The sequence below is a fragment of the Amblyomma maculatum genome, chromosome 8, assembly GCF_055883805.1.
Source record: "Amblyomma maculatum isolate TAMU_Amacu chromosome 8, ASM5588380v1, whole genome shotgun sequence".
Taxonomy (NCBI): domain Eukaryota; kingdom Metazoa; phylum Arthropoda; class Arachnida; order Ixodida; family Ixodidae; genus Amblyomma; species Amblyomma maculatum.
In genome coordinates this window covers 87,064,679-87,078,248 of record NC_139351.1, presented here as the reverse complement: position 1 = coordinate 87,078,248, position 13,570 = coordinate 87,064,679, and the positions used below count along the sequence as shown (strand labels likewise).

General features: G+C 42.3%; 1 protein-coding gene across 9 annotated transcripts in view; it reads left to right on the top strand.

The window, feature by feature from the left end:
* The window catches only part of LOC146181709 (inaD-like protein), a 1,346,554-nt gene that overhangs the window by 970,073 nt on the left and 362,911 nt on the right, over positions 1 to 13,570 (top strand). For all 9 annotated transcript variants that reach the window (XM_084576720.1, XM_084576719.1, XM_084576716.1 and 6 more), the window contains one exon: positions 12,782 to 13,178. The gene's annotated coding sequence lies outside the window, so the exon portion shown is untranslated. The remainder of the gene's footprint in view (positions 1 to 12,781; positions 13,179 to 13,570) is intronic.

The following is a 13,570-nucleotide window of genomic DNA, read 5'->3' as shown; positions in this document are numbered from 1 at the left end:
GGCTGATCGCGTGCAACCGCATAATCAGGAAGCGCCCGAGAGAGCGTTAAAACAGCAGCTGTAAAGCGTACCCTGCCTCTCGGGGAAGATTGATACATTGTTCAAAACATGGCCAGGCAGCAGAAAACAGAGCAGAAAAGTAATGGAGCGGCTACGAGAAAATTGGCACGGAAGATTCACCAGCAGAATCTGCGGAAAAAATGCAGAAATTGGCGCCATTGAAGAAATACTGTTGAGAATCGTATGGTTTCCCCCGCTTTGTTATGATTTTCGCTTTACTTAAAACTTATTATTTGTTGTGTCAAAGTTTATTTCATTAAAACAACTCCTTTAATTCGAACGAAAACGTTATTCCAATTTGGGTTATCGAGAGAAGAGTGCAAACATCAACAGCCTATGTAAAACTTACGTGAACCACATTCTTGTCATGCCACAGTCTCTGCGCATGCGTGACTATTAAACGTGTAAATACTGTGGTCACTTAGACGAAGCAATAGTGTCTATTAAAGGTAATCTTCCTGTGGCTTTAATATTCTTTGCATCGAACAAACTCCGACACATATATAGCCTTATCTAACCGCTAGGGGTAGTAACAGATGAATACCGTAGTCGTTGAGCACCTATATATATATATATATATATATATATATATTGCGCCACTCCACCTTATTCTGGGATGGTGTACAATCGTCTAAAGAGTTCAGAGAGGCGTTGATATCACCTTTTCTACAAAAATGCTCATTAGTGAGACATGGGAATGCTGCACTTAACATGCTCAGAATACACATATGGTTTGGTTTGGTTTGTGAGGTTTAACGTCCCAAAGAAACACAGGCTATGAGAGACGCCGTATAGTGGAGGACTCCGGAAATTTCGACCACCTGTGGTTCTTTAACGTGCACTGACATCACACAGCACACGGCCACCTTGCGTTTCGCCTCCATCAAAAAGCGACCGCCGAGGCCGGGATTCGATCCCGCGTCCTTGGGAACAGTAGTCGAGCGCCCTAAGCACTGCGCCACCCCGGCGGGGTCGAATGCACATATCATGGCCTACAGTTTTCTTAGACAAATTAAAAGAAATATTGACTTTAGCCTATAATGGGATTCAGGCGTGTTATTCTTCAAGCCTCACTTCTTGCAGTTACTACGTTCATTTGCTGTGTAAACTCCAACAATGTGGAGTAGATTTTTAAGCCCTGGGTGCTTAATGGTCGGCAGAGCTCACACTTCATTACCAAGATTTAAAATGTTTAAATGAACGGATAAAGATGCTTAGAAAACATAGAATAAATAAGTGAACTGAAGGATTTCCTCAGTTGAAGATGTCCATTGTAGATTCTGTTAAGTATACATGAAAAATGTGTTCCGAAAGCATTCTGAGAAACATGTTTACCTATCTCCGCATTGCCTTTTGCGTAGTTTTGTGCAGCTGCCCATGCTGGATGTGCCCAATATCTCCTCACACTATCAAAGCCTTCGACGTCCCTTCTTCAGGATCTTATCAAATATAATAGAGATTAACGTAATAAAAATGACATCCAGCGGTCCATGACATTTATTCGTCGTGTCGCGTGCTCTAAGATTGTAGCCTTATTGTTTTGTGCTTCCTGCACAATTTCTTTGACAAAGCTCGCATTGATGCACCGAGGTTTAAGTGATCGATCATATGCAAACTCGGATACCAAAGATCTCCCTGAGTTGCGTAGCACACGAAAGAGGGAGCTTCCTAATCCAATCAAAACACGAACCTTATAAACGGTCTCTAAAAAAACGCTCCTCTTACCGTAGTTAGAGAAGGCGGTATCGCTGTCCCGAGAGGAACTGATATTCTCGAGGCTTGGATTAGTTTAACGCGAAGTGGGTTGGAATATACTCAATTCTCTTAACTCGAAGCCAGCAGAGAGCTGCCTCAGCGAGGGAGCATCCAGCACCTCTGCCTTAGGCTTTCTTTCTCGTAGACCGTCTCACTCATCCCTTTCGCCTTTCAGTTCTGGTGTGTTCGATATGCTCTAAAATTTAGCTCGCAAAACCACTGTTAAAATTGTCATGGAAAGCTGATCTGCAAAACAGAAGGTTTCGTAATCAATGACATTGGTTAAGAAATGAAAGGTAGGTAGTCATCGAGCAGTAAATTCCTTGCATCCAAGACCAGCATTTTGGTTTAGAAATTTTCCTATTCAGAACTAGAAAGTCAATAGTTCCTCAGCACATTTACGTACTGAAATTATGGTGTGCACGACTGCATACAACTGGTGAAGATGATCACGGCAGCAGCTTTAATGGGAAGTGCCGCGACATTTCGTGGCCTCAACCACCATCAAAATATTTCCAAAGCTAACCTGCTTTAAGACAGGCCTTTGGTAATAAGTAAATGATGTCACATAGAACACTAGGCCAAAATGGTCCAGAACGCATAAATCACATGCGATCACCATACCTCTTTACGAACTCCGTAGCAATGGAATGGCGAAATGAAGTAAAGGAAGTGGGTAAATTAACTTTTTTATTCTTTAGTAAGTCCCTCAGTTACAAACACTGAGTGCAAATATCATATAATAAACGTTAGAGAGGTATTTAGCCGATGTGTAATGGGGGCCAAATGTTGCTGGTTAACAGGACCTGCAAGCAGTTATGACACAGCCTAATCTCAATATTCGTGGAGGGATGTGAGAAGCATCATTTCCACCTCTCAACCTTTTGTTGGCTTTGTAGACGCCGTAAGTGCAGGAATGTAGTGACTCTGGCCTGGGAACTTATGCAAAATCCATGGCTCCTGTTTCGGAAGCCGTGTATGGCTATTTTAGACAGTTCATTTTAAGTGTCTCTGCGAAAGTTGAAGTCACTTCGCTGCCCTGCTTTGTACGAATTAGAAAATAAACTGCTCTCGTAATCTATAATAGCACAAGAATCAAACGTTGCAGCGGAGTTCCCGCAGGAATTTATCTACATAAATGGACAACCTGCTTGCGCTTTAAGAAACGCTTCCTTAGGGACAAAGTACGGAGTTCACTAACAACTGATGGTGCGTGCAAAAAAGTTCCTTCATGCCTTTAAAGCAAACGTTTTTCTCACAGCTTTTGTGCACCTTTATTGAAAACATTAACATGGCCAACAGTAAACAGGATCACTTGCACTTGGCGGCTGAGTGCGATTCGGTGTGCACCAAGAAATAAGAAAATTCGAAGCTCTCCACTATGACCACATTTACACTATCAAGCTGCGTTAGACTACAGTATATAAAGTTACTCCGGGCATTAAAAAAGACGTTCGTTTTACGTTATTCACAAAGACTGCATAAATTTAGTTATTACTCATTAGCCTAACCTATTACACAACACCTTTTCAAGGTTTAGTGTCGTGACTCAAGGAGCGCTGAAGCAGGTCAAACATTAATCGTCAGATGACAAGATATCTGACTGAAGCCTTTGCTTGGCATCAATATGCTGATTCTTTCAAAACAGAAAAAAAAAGAACTTATCTTCATCCACTGTTTGAAAAAGAAGCTGCTTTTCCTACCTTACTTGTTAACTCTAAACAATTAGGCTTTGTCATAAGTACCCAATGATTTTAAATGCTTACATTCAAAATATTTGTGTAGTTCCTTAACCACGGCTAGCTCTAATATTGTCAATTGGGGTATATACTACATATTGTACGGGCCCTATCGTCCTGCCCTAGGTGATCGTCGCCTGTAAGACCGTAGTTCAAGAGACAACCAGAGAGACCCCGTTTTATTTTGTGTATGGAAGGGAGCCCATGGCCGCACTCGACGCAATACTGCCTCATGTGACGGACGAAGTCAACGTGGACATCTCCGCCTAGCTTCAGCGAGCAGAGGAAGCCCGACGTCTATCCCTGCTACTCATTAAATACTAACAACGCGCAACTTGCGACGACTCGACGCAGACTACAAGCTAGGGGATCGAGTCTGGACGTCCATCCGCCATCGTGGACTAAGTGAACGCCTGTTACGTCGACACTTCGGCCCAAACCAAATTGTTCACCGCGTCGTATATCCAGTCTGCAAAGTTATTCCCGACCGTGCGACAGCATCCCAAAGGCGCCGCGCATACTAAGAAATTGTTCCCGTTGTGCACCTTAAGCCCTTTTACGTGAGCTAAATTCCCTTCATGTTCAATTACACCGATGCGATGTTTTTTTTTTTTTTTCAAAAGGGAGAGTAATTGCGCGAACCTTTCAAATATTTAATGGTTGTTTTCAAAAGACACAGGCTTGGGGCCTTGTCGTAGGGACTGATTTATGCCCTTTGTTTGCTCATGTTTGGTATCGCAAAACACGCCTTTATCATCTGCTTTGTAGCGTGAGACGCACCAAAATTGGTCTGGAATGACGCTAGGAAAACACAACTCTTTTCCGTATTAGTCTGCACTTTTCCGCTGTTTCACGGCTGGTGTTATATACATGTTTCTGCGCCGCCTTTAAACGGAGCACTGCCCAATGCGTCGGGTATTCGTACATCGATGACTGACAAGTATGCTTGCTCCAATCAACGCCACGGAATCGCGTGGTTATTTTACGGGTACAAGTGAGCCCAATGAGGAGTTAATTTAAGCAAAACTCCCACCTTCTCACTTGCTGCATTCAGCATTGTTACGGCCACGTCACAATATATTATGTACAGAAGATGATATTGGCATATATGAAATATAGATAGCCCCAATATGCTAGCTCACAGTATTCCCCAAAGCACATGAAGTGCCTCTGAGATACACAGCGGCGCAAACACAGAGCATCTATGTTCCTATCGAATGGTTACTGTACCTGTATCGTGTGGTCACAGCTTCTAAAACAGCAGACACGTGAAGAAATGTGATAGTTTGCCAAACCTTACCCCATCACTACTCGCTAGTAGTGAAATGATAACTTTGCCGAAATGTACTTCGCACGAATAGTTATGCCATCGCACACGTAGATACAGCAGTAACTAATTATAACAAACAAGTAATCATGTGGAGACAGCGAAAGCTTAAACCTGGAGAATGTTTTCTTTCTGTGAACTTTCAGCGGTGCATGCCGGGATTTCTCGGTAATGAGCTAACCGCGGCAAGAATGCGTTGACAGCGAGGGATGATGCTGAGTTGGCGACAACTACGTCAATTCTGCACATAGCTGTTTCGGCACTAGTGCATCAATGCATGGCGAACCCACAAGCAGGATATCAAGGGAATTAGTACCAGTGCACCCCATATGGAACAAATGCAGTGCGCTTGAACTCCTCCGATCCCTCCACTTTGGGAACGCGGAGAGGTGATTAGTTCCCTCTCCTCTCGGCTTCCCAGCACTAGCTGTTATGGTGCTTCGAAACTGTGCCAGGTCACGCCTCTATTGAGGCTCACAAAGAGAGATAGATTTCAGCCCTGCATCACGGCAGCTTAGCTCAAGCCAAACAAGTGAGATAACAAGTATACATGAATGAAAGAACGCCGACAGTTCCACACCGCAAGCAATCTTGGCCGAATATCCACATTATCGCACTAGAATGGCAAGTCTTTCATTTTATTAGTGCAGAGTTGAATTTAATTGAATTTTTTTTTCAATTCTTTATTCGAAAATGAAGGCGTTCACGGTGGCGGTCTGCTTTTCTGGTGGATATGTTAGCTCTGACTGAGACAAATATTTTATGTTGCAGTATATGAGTCTCTCACAGTTTTCTTACTTTCCTCAAGATCTTGGAAAACCCTTTTTGTCCGTCATTAAAAATCTTGTGATAGAAGACAGAAACACTGGCCTGATCTCTCTTGTATAAAGCATGAAAATTATGTTTCAGCAGTACACTGAAAATTCCTAATTATCTGGCATCAAGTGTGACCGTGAAGAGGAAATTCTGTTATTCGAACTGCGGGTCACAATAAAGTCGAGACGAGAAAGGCATGAATGAAATATTTGTCACTAACTGCAACTATAAAATACTTCAAATATTTATTGCCTTTTTCTAGGCTTGCCTAAATTCGTTTGATAAAAATTCTCGTTTTAAACAAAAAAAAAAAGAGGCACCTAAAGTCCCTTGCAAAGATGTTATTCTGGCGCGTTCCTTACGTTGCAGCCTCTGTCCACTTGCCTGCGTCAAAAGCCAGCTAAGAAATAACATAGGCAGCAAACAACTCATTACGGAAAATAGGCCGAGGCTGTAGGTTGGATCGATAAGAAGGAAATGCGATACCGTTTTTCTTTCCTTAGTCAATCTATCCCCGCTATGAATCCGTTCCAGCTCTGACTCCACTCTCACTCACCCACCCCTCTATTACAATTTTTAATAAATTACAACTGAGATTCTCATTTAATTACAATTTCTTGTGACTTTGCTTTATTATTTTTATTTATTCTTAATCATTAGCACTTCAAGACGTGGACCCTCTATAAAAACAGAGTAGAAGGAGGAATATTTACCAAACAAAAACAGACGCCAATTCAGAAGAAGCAACTGTGTGTTTTGGCACCGCCGGAAATTAGAATTAAGCTACTAGATGTAACGTATATCTTCTTCATTGCAGCAAATCAGTAATAAAGATTTCTGACTGCGGCTTCCGCGCCCACAAAAAGATTGCTGCAAAAGCAAAAAATTCAGTTCAGTTCAGTTCATTTTACTTCCTTTCAAGCGAAAGTGGAAAAAGGGGCAAAATGCATCCAGCCTGACAAGGCTTTTCTCCCATGTATAGATGATTTTATGAATTATTTACATCAGTTCAAAGTGAGACACCATGTTGGCAGGTTATACATCATACCTCACCAAGTGGCTGTCTTTGGCAAATCACTTATTTTTCCTTTATAGTTGCCAAATTGAAGCAGAATGCATTTCTATATTACTAGCACCCTGCCATGATTTCCACAAGTCGTAGTACCTGATACTAATGCTGTATAAAGTTGCCGTGAATATAACAATGTGCAGTACTAAGTTTTTCTCAGTCAGAAAAGAATAAAAAACAACAAAGAAAGGAATAAGGCTTATACAACCTGCAGTGCGGGGTAGATAGGTTAGAAGGTAATTAGCATTTGGAGTCTAGGATAAATCTTCACTAAACAAGGCATAGAAAACTTTTTGGGTAGATACCTGCTTATTATGTTCCATTCTGTGTAAGGTTCGTTAAGTGTTTTGAATAATATAAACTTTGTTTTGTGCGTATTCAGCTGAAAGCTATCGTCCTGGATCAAGACAGACATTTAGGATATGTAAAGATTTACTTCCTTTTCAATCTCCTGCACATATTTTCCAGCAAAAATTACTCTATAGTATCATCAGCGAAGAATGTTATATCAGATGTGTGCTTACCATCCGTAATATCATAGTTAGGGTTTTGTTTAACTCATACGGCCGTGCATCTGTCAGTTAACGCTTATATAGCAGCGGATTACCCCAAGTCAGTGAGCACAATTATGTATGCCGATTAAAGTTTCTTTTGTAGCTCGTAAAAGGTCACTATAATATTAATACTTCTAATTATTTTGTTTACTCCCCTCAGGTTATAACAAGAGAAAAAGGCATGCACAGACAATAACTCCTTTGAACACGCGAAAAAACTGCTTTAAATATTCTTTTTTTTTTTTTCTGAGGACAATTGCTGAGTGGAACAAACTTAACAGCGAGACTGTTACTCAGAATAGTGTAGTAATGTTTGAAAAGTCCCTGCAAATGTTGTGCATTTTATGAATTTGAGTTGTGTTTATATGCTTGTATTTTTTTTCCACCCTCCTATGATCTGTACTTGATAGCAGTATCTATAAGTAAAAATAAAAAAAAATCATTTATTAGGCGAATATGTCTTCTTAGGACGGGTAGTAACCGCAGATCTGGACCATGAAGAAGAAATAACAAGAAGAATAAGATTGGAATGGAGCGCATTTGGCAAACACTCGCAGATTATGACTAGCAGCTTACCGGTATCGCTCAAGAGGAAAGTATACAACAGTTGCATCTTACCTGCATTTACCTATGAGGCTGAAACGTGGAGGCATACAAGAGGGTTCTACTTAAGTTGAGGACAACCCACAGGGCAATGGAACGAAAAATGGTAGGGGTAACATTAAGAGATACGAAGCGTGCAGAGTGGGTCAGAGAAATAACTCAAGTTACCGACATTCTAGTGGAAGTTAAGAAGAAGAAATGGGCATGGGCAGAACATGTAGTGCGAAGAGAGGATAACCGATGGTCGCCTAGGGTAACAAACTGGATTCCAAGGGAAGGAAAGCGTAGCAGGGGGCGGCAGAAAGTTAGGTGGGCGGATGAGGTTAAGAAGTTCGCAGGGGTCAAGTGGATGTCGCTAGCACAGAACCGGGTTAATTGGAGAAATATGGGAGAGGCCTTCGCCCTGCAGTGAGTATAGTCAGGCTGATGATGATGATGATGATGATGATGATGATGATGATGATGATGGAAATCATTTATGTGCAACATGAATAGTGTGTGACCTGCTATGGACTGACGTCATTGTTAAAGCTGTAGTTATTATACCTGAACCTAGAGCCAGAGCTTTTCAATGATTTGTCCGTATATACAATCTGCTATATTTGTTTCCAAACACTTCATGTTTATCGTTGGTGACATATGCAGCATGCTCTGACAACTTTCCAAGTGGTGTAGCATTAAACTCGTAGGTGCCTCTGGGCGAGATCATTTCACATGTGACGACGTTGCGCGTGCTTTATTTATTTATTTTTGTGCTAACTTTGGATTGTGTCTCTATAAGCCTTGGATCCCAACGTCACAACTTGCGGAAGTTAAGCAGTGACCTTTCGAAATCTCCATCGGCGGGCCTTCCATCCCTGCTACGCGCAGATGTGCAAGGGCTCATTATGGGAGTGCACAATATTGCAAAAGCTTAGGTTTGGCACATTAAGGCATTTCCACGGCAACTGTTGGTCGATATCTGATAAATAATGTGGTCAAGAATAGCGGCAAGCTCTTTCTCTAATAGTAAATTTCAATCGCAGATCCAGATTGGCTCGCATGCTCCCGCGACCGAGCGCCTTTGAACTTGTCTGAGCGTGCTCGCCCGAAATCTGCTTGTGGGGCACTACATCTCAAACAGTTATAAGACGGCTCACTCGATTATTGTTTACTCAGAAAGCATCCAACTTAACCACATCATTCTCGCACACGTCGTTTCCTGCAAAGCGGAAGACAACGAATCGCCGAAAAACGCGACTACATCATACAGCTTTACAGCCAAATCCGCTCATTTCTTAGGAGCTGTCCGTATTGATCTCGGCGACTGCTCTGAATCTACGATTGAAGAAACAGTCAGCTATCGAGGTGTCCGATTCGAATAGGGTTGCTCCGAAAACAGCGCAAGACTTTGCTCTGAAAGTGGTCCAATTCTTCGACTGGACCTTAGCATAGACAGGTAGGCTGAAGCTGTGTAGCATGTAGTGATTCCAAACATGCTGTCTCAACCACATTTTGAAAAACAAAATTCGTAGTGAAACGTTTGCTGTATTTCAGTGGCATGGTGAATGTGAGTGAGAGAGAGATCAAACGTTCAGCGGTTCCGCCATTGATAGACCGGGTGGGCTGATGGCAGTTGTTAGTGTGGTCTTGCTCCTGGATGACATCATTTCGTGTTAAGCTCTGTTTGCAAAGGTAACGCGGAAGCAAATACAGGACTGTGTTCGAAGTCAATGGACTAGGATAAACTGGCCGGAAAGGTCACGGGACGTTGTTATGTGCTGACGTCACTCATGCTAATGACGTCAACTCTGCGCAACAAACTTCTACTAGCAGACTCTACGCTGAAGATGATGTTTTCGAAAACTTGTTACTGAATTTCGAAGGCAAGATTTATAGCCCCAGAAACACTGCACGTTAACTAAAAATTAGATACGCCGTGCATTTCATTTTTTTTTTAGCATGAGATGCTTTTAGCTTCCGTTAATTACCGCGCCGCAGCCACAATGGAGAGATAAAGCGGAGGCAACCAAGGAGACCGACCTTTATCAAAATTTTCCGTATGACTGCTGGTGCCTATTGCTGCGCTCCCGCCGGAAACGTGCATGCGTCAACAACAGCTCTAGAACGCACTGCGCAGGGTACTGTGCATACGAATTCCAGAGCCATGTATCTTATCGCTTGGACAAACTGAAGACGTGGGCACGCCACAGCAACCAGATTTGCCCAATCAATTGCAGGAGCAGCAAACACATTTCTACCGGTATTATTATTATTATTATTATTATCATTATTATTATTATTATTATTATTATTATTATTATTATTATTATTATTATTATTATTATTATTATTATTATTATTATTATTATTATTATTATTATTATTATTATTATTATTATTATTATTATTATTATTATTATTATTATTATTATTATTATTACATTAAATAGTCGTAGGCTATGTGAATGCCTACAATGTGCGGCTGCGGCGTTGTGGCAATATACAGGCCTTGTCTTGTGCTATAATGATTTGTGGGGTGTCTAGCGAGCTTTGTTGCAGTCAAGAGTCAGGTTTTTAGGCAATGGTTTAAGCTCTGTCAAATGCGATTCCTGAGATTAGCCTACACCATCTGCATTTTCGTTCGCATCTGTTTTTCTTTTTTTTTAATTGCGTACTGTGTTCACGCAGCAGTGATAACGGCCCAGGGGCAAGAAGTAATCTATCTGGTGATATGGACACACTGGACCGATGGACCACTATCTGCGGACAACTATCTGGACAACTATGGACAACTATGGACAACTATCTGGAATATCGCCTCAGTGTGGCGATATTCCAGCTGGCATTAATGAAAGCCTGAAATGGTCTTGAGAGGAGAATGTAGAGCTTGGAGACACATTACATTGGCGGTTTTGTCAAACCTGTAGATTTTCAAGTGTTTAGTTATTAAACCATCACAATGACTGTCATATTCGTCAAAAGAGCTCTTGTCCAAAAATAACCACTTAATCCAGAGCTAAGCTAGGGGTTAAGCAAACCCCTTTTCTTGTCAGCGGAGGGATGAAGTAAGTGAAGAGATATAAAACTAACTTTTAGACGTTTTATTTAACATTTTTGTAGAAATAAAAAAAAAGCGTATGGAACTCTAAGGGTGTGTCAGAGATCTTTACCCGTCAGATGCTCTGGGATCAGAAGGAGGCTACTAATTAGCCGTTCTGACAATCGCTATTTTCATTTGATACGGGGTGCGTTTGAGATACTAGTTTCTCAACTGTGCCATGCGCCAATTATGAGTTAAGCTACCAAAATTCTACTCAGTGCCTCAGCCAAAATCGTGGGGTATCATAATTTACAGAATATGCGTGTTGCGGGGCTACACTGGCCCCTTAAACGCTTCACACCACGCACGCTCCTTTTCCTTCGCTAAAGTAAGTGCGTGTGCAGCTCAACTGCTCATGCGCGAACTGTCTGTTAGTGTATGTGACGTATTATCTCTCCGGAAATCAGTAGTTAAGGGCGGCGAGCTAAGTTACAGGGAATTCTTTGGGAAAATCGCTAGATCAGAGTATCGCTGTTGTATGCCGGCGTTTTTCATCATGATGCACACGGACGACGGGGTTTCACCCTGCCAGGATGAAGACAAAAGATCAAAACAGCACCTTCGGACATGGATTAGAAGTTTGTTGTGAGTGGTTTCCACGCGCCAAGTCTTCTTTCGTGTACCGCGCTAAGCCATTTTTCAGAGTCGTGTGGTCCTATTCGCGCCTCGTTAAGCGCTGAATGATCGCTTAGAAATGCTAACTCCCAATTTACTGTTGTAATATCGTTGCAGACACTCATGAGCCTATATTTCGCCTTAAAACGAAGAAGTTATCTTTGCGCGCATTGACCCTCCCTGCAAAACGCAAAAAATGTGGTCGATCATCGCTACTCAAAGGCCCGAGTGCGGCTAATACTGTCTACGAGCCGGACTGTATAGCGGTATACCTTTCCCTCGCTATGCGTTTGCAATTGCTTTCAACTAATCGATGACAAGAATAACTGTAATTTAGCCAATTGGTAGAGCGCTCGCTGCTGTGTCGGCGTATTCTGGTCTGTACCTGCCATAGCGGCGGCGTTTCGGTTAACGCGAAACAAATAATTTGCTGGATTCACCCTGGCTGAGCCCAGTTAACGAGCGCAAGCTCTGTTATTTACGCATGGTAATTAGCCATCGATGGCCCAGACAGCGCATCAATCATGGCTAGACTGAGGAAGCGAGTCGCAGTTTATCTGCGCTTTCTACGCAGCTATATTGGTGGGGCGACCACACTGGTTTAAATCAGCGGCGGGGCGGAGGAGGAAAGCACAGCGCAACTGGTGGTCACGTGATTGCGAGGGTGACGTCACTCGCGGTGCGGCGGCGGTGAGCCGAAGAAGCTACTTCATGGTGCAGCGCACTTGAAACTGGCGCATGCGCAGTACCAAACTTGCGTAGATGAATGACCTTGGATTATCGTAGTAGTAGGCATTACGTCCAAATGAAATTAGTGTGCTGTTCGATTCCAGTGCACTCAAATGTTGCTGAGTTGTAATTATTTCAAACCTCATTTCCTTTCTTTTTTTTACTCCCATTTGCTTCCTTTTGACATAAGAGTAGTTGAAGCGAAATTCAATGTGTCAAATATCAAGTTTTGGGTGTGTGAATTTTACCATGAATGGTCGATGTGATATGTCGTACTAAAGATTGTGAACTAAACATTTTCGTTTCTAATACTGAAATAGGAGTGTTATTTTCCCCTTCCGACCTTGCTTCATCCATAATTCTTGTGGTAATGAACGAACAAGTCATGTATTGAGTTTGGATCCGAACATTTTATTTTTACTTGTGCTGCAGGTACAATTAACGTCACTCCAGTCGCCGGCAAGTATCGCGGCTGATTGCCGAACGGAGTCTACCCTTCATCGCAGAGCTCACTTCGCTTCTTCATAAGGACACTGAAGAAACCGGCAGACAGTTGCTGTATTTTTAGGAATCGCTGTAGTCATCGAGTGAACAGTGAAAGTAGGAAACACTTCCGTGGCTCCTTCAACTCCTCCATGAGGGCTATTGTTACGTTCAGTTGAGTGAATTAAGCGTGCCTCTTCGCGGGAACTAGGTGAAACCGTGAACCTCAAGAGTGACTAAAATTTTCGTGTGTTGAAACATTGACTTGAGTGCTGTGCAGTGCCCATAGGATTACATCAAGATTTGGGGGATCGCTTACCTACACAGCGTTTCGTCTCCAAAGAAGGTAAGCCAAATCTCCTTTCGCTCTCTGTCTTGAAGGCAGGGGCCTTGTCAGCCTTTCAGACGATTGATATCAACCGAAAGGAATCCTAAATCCCCATTTATTTACCTTGCCGCGGAAAGACATTTAAACCATGTTCTTTTTGTTTTTCTTATTCAGTAGTGATGTTAAAACAGTTCGCGGTCAAAGGATGTTTGATGTGTGTAGCGAATGAGTCTTTAGTTGCATATTGCGTGGTGTCATCAGTTGAGTTTGTAACAAGAAGATTTGGCGCTAGGCAATGTGGACGTGAAAAAAGGGTGATGTGCATTTACTTTGGAGCCAGCGAATCACGTATTTATAAAACGGATTTTCTTTTCCCGGCGGACGACCGGCATATCGGAAACTCGGGGATT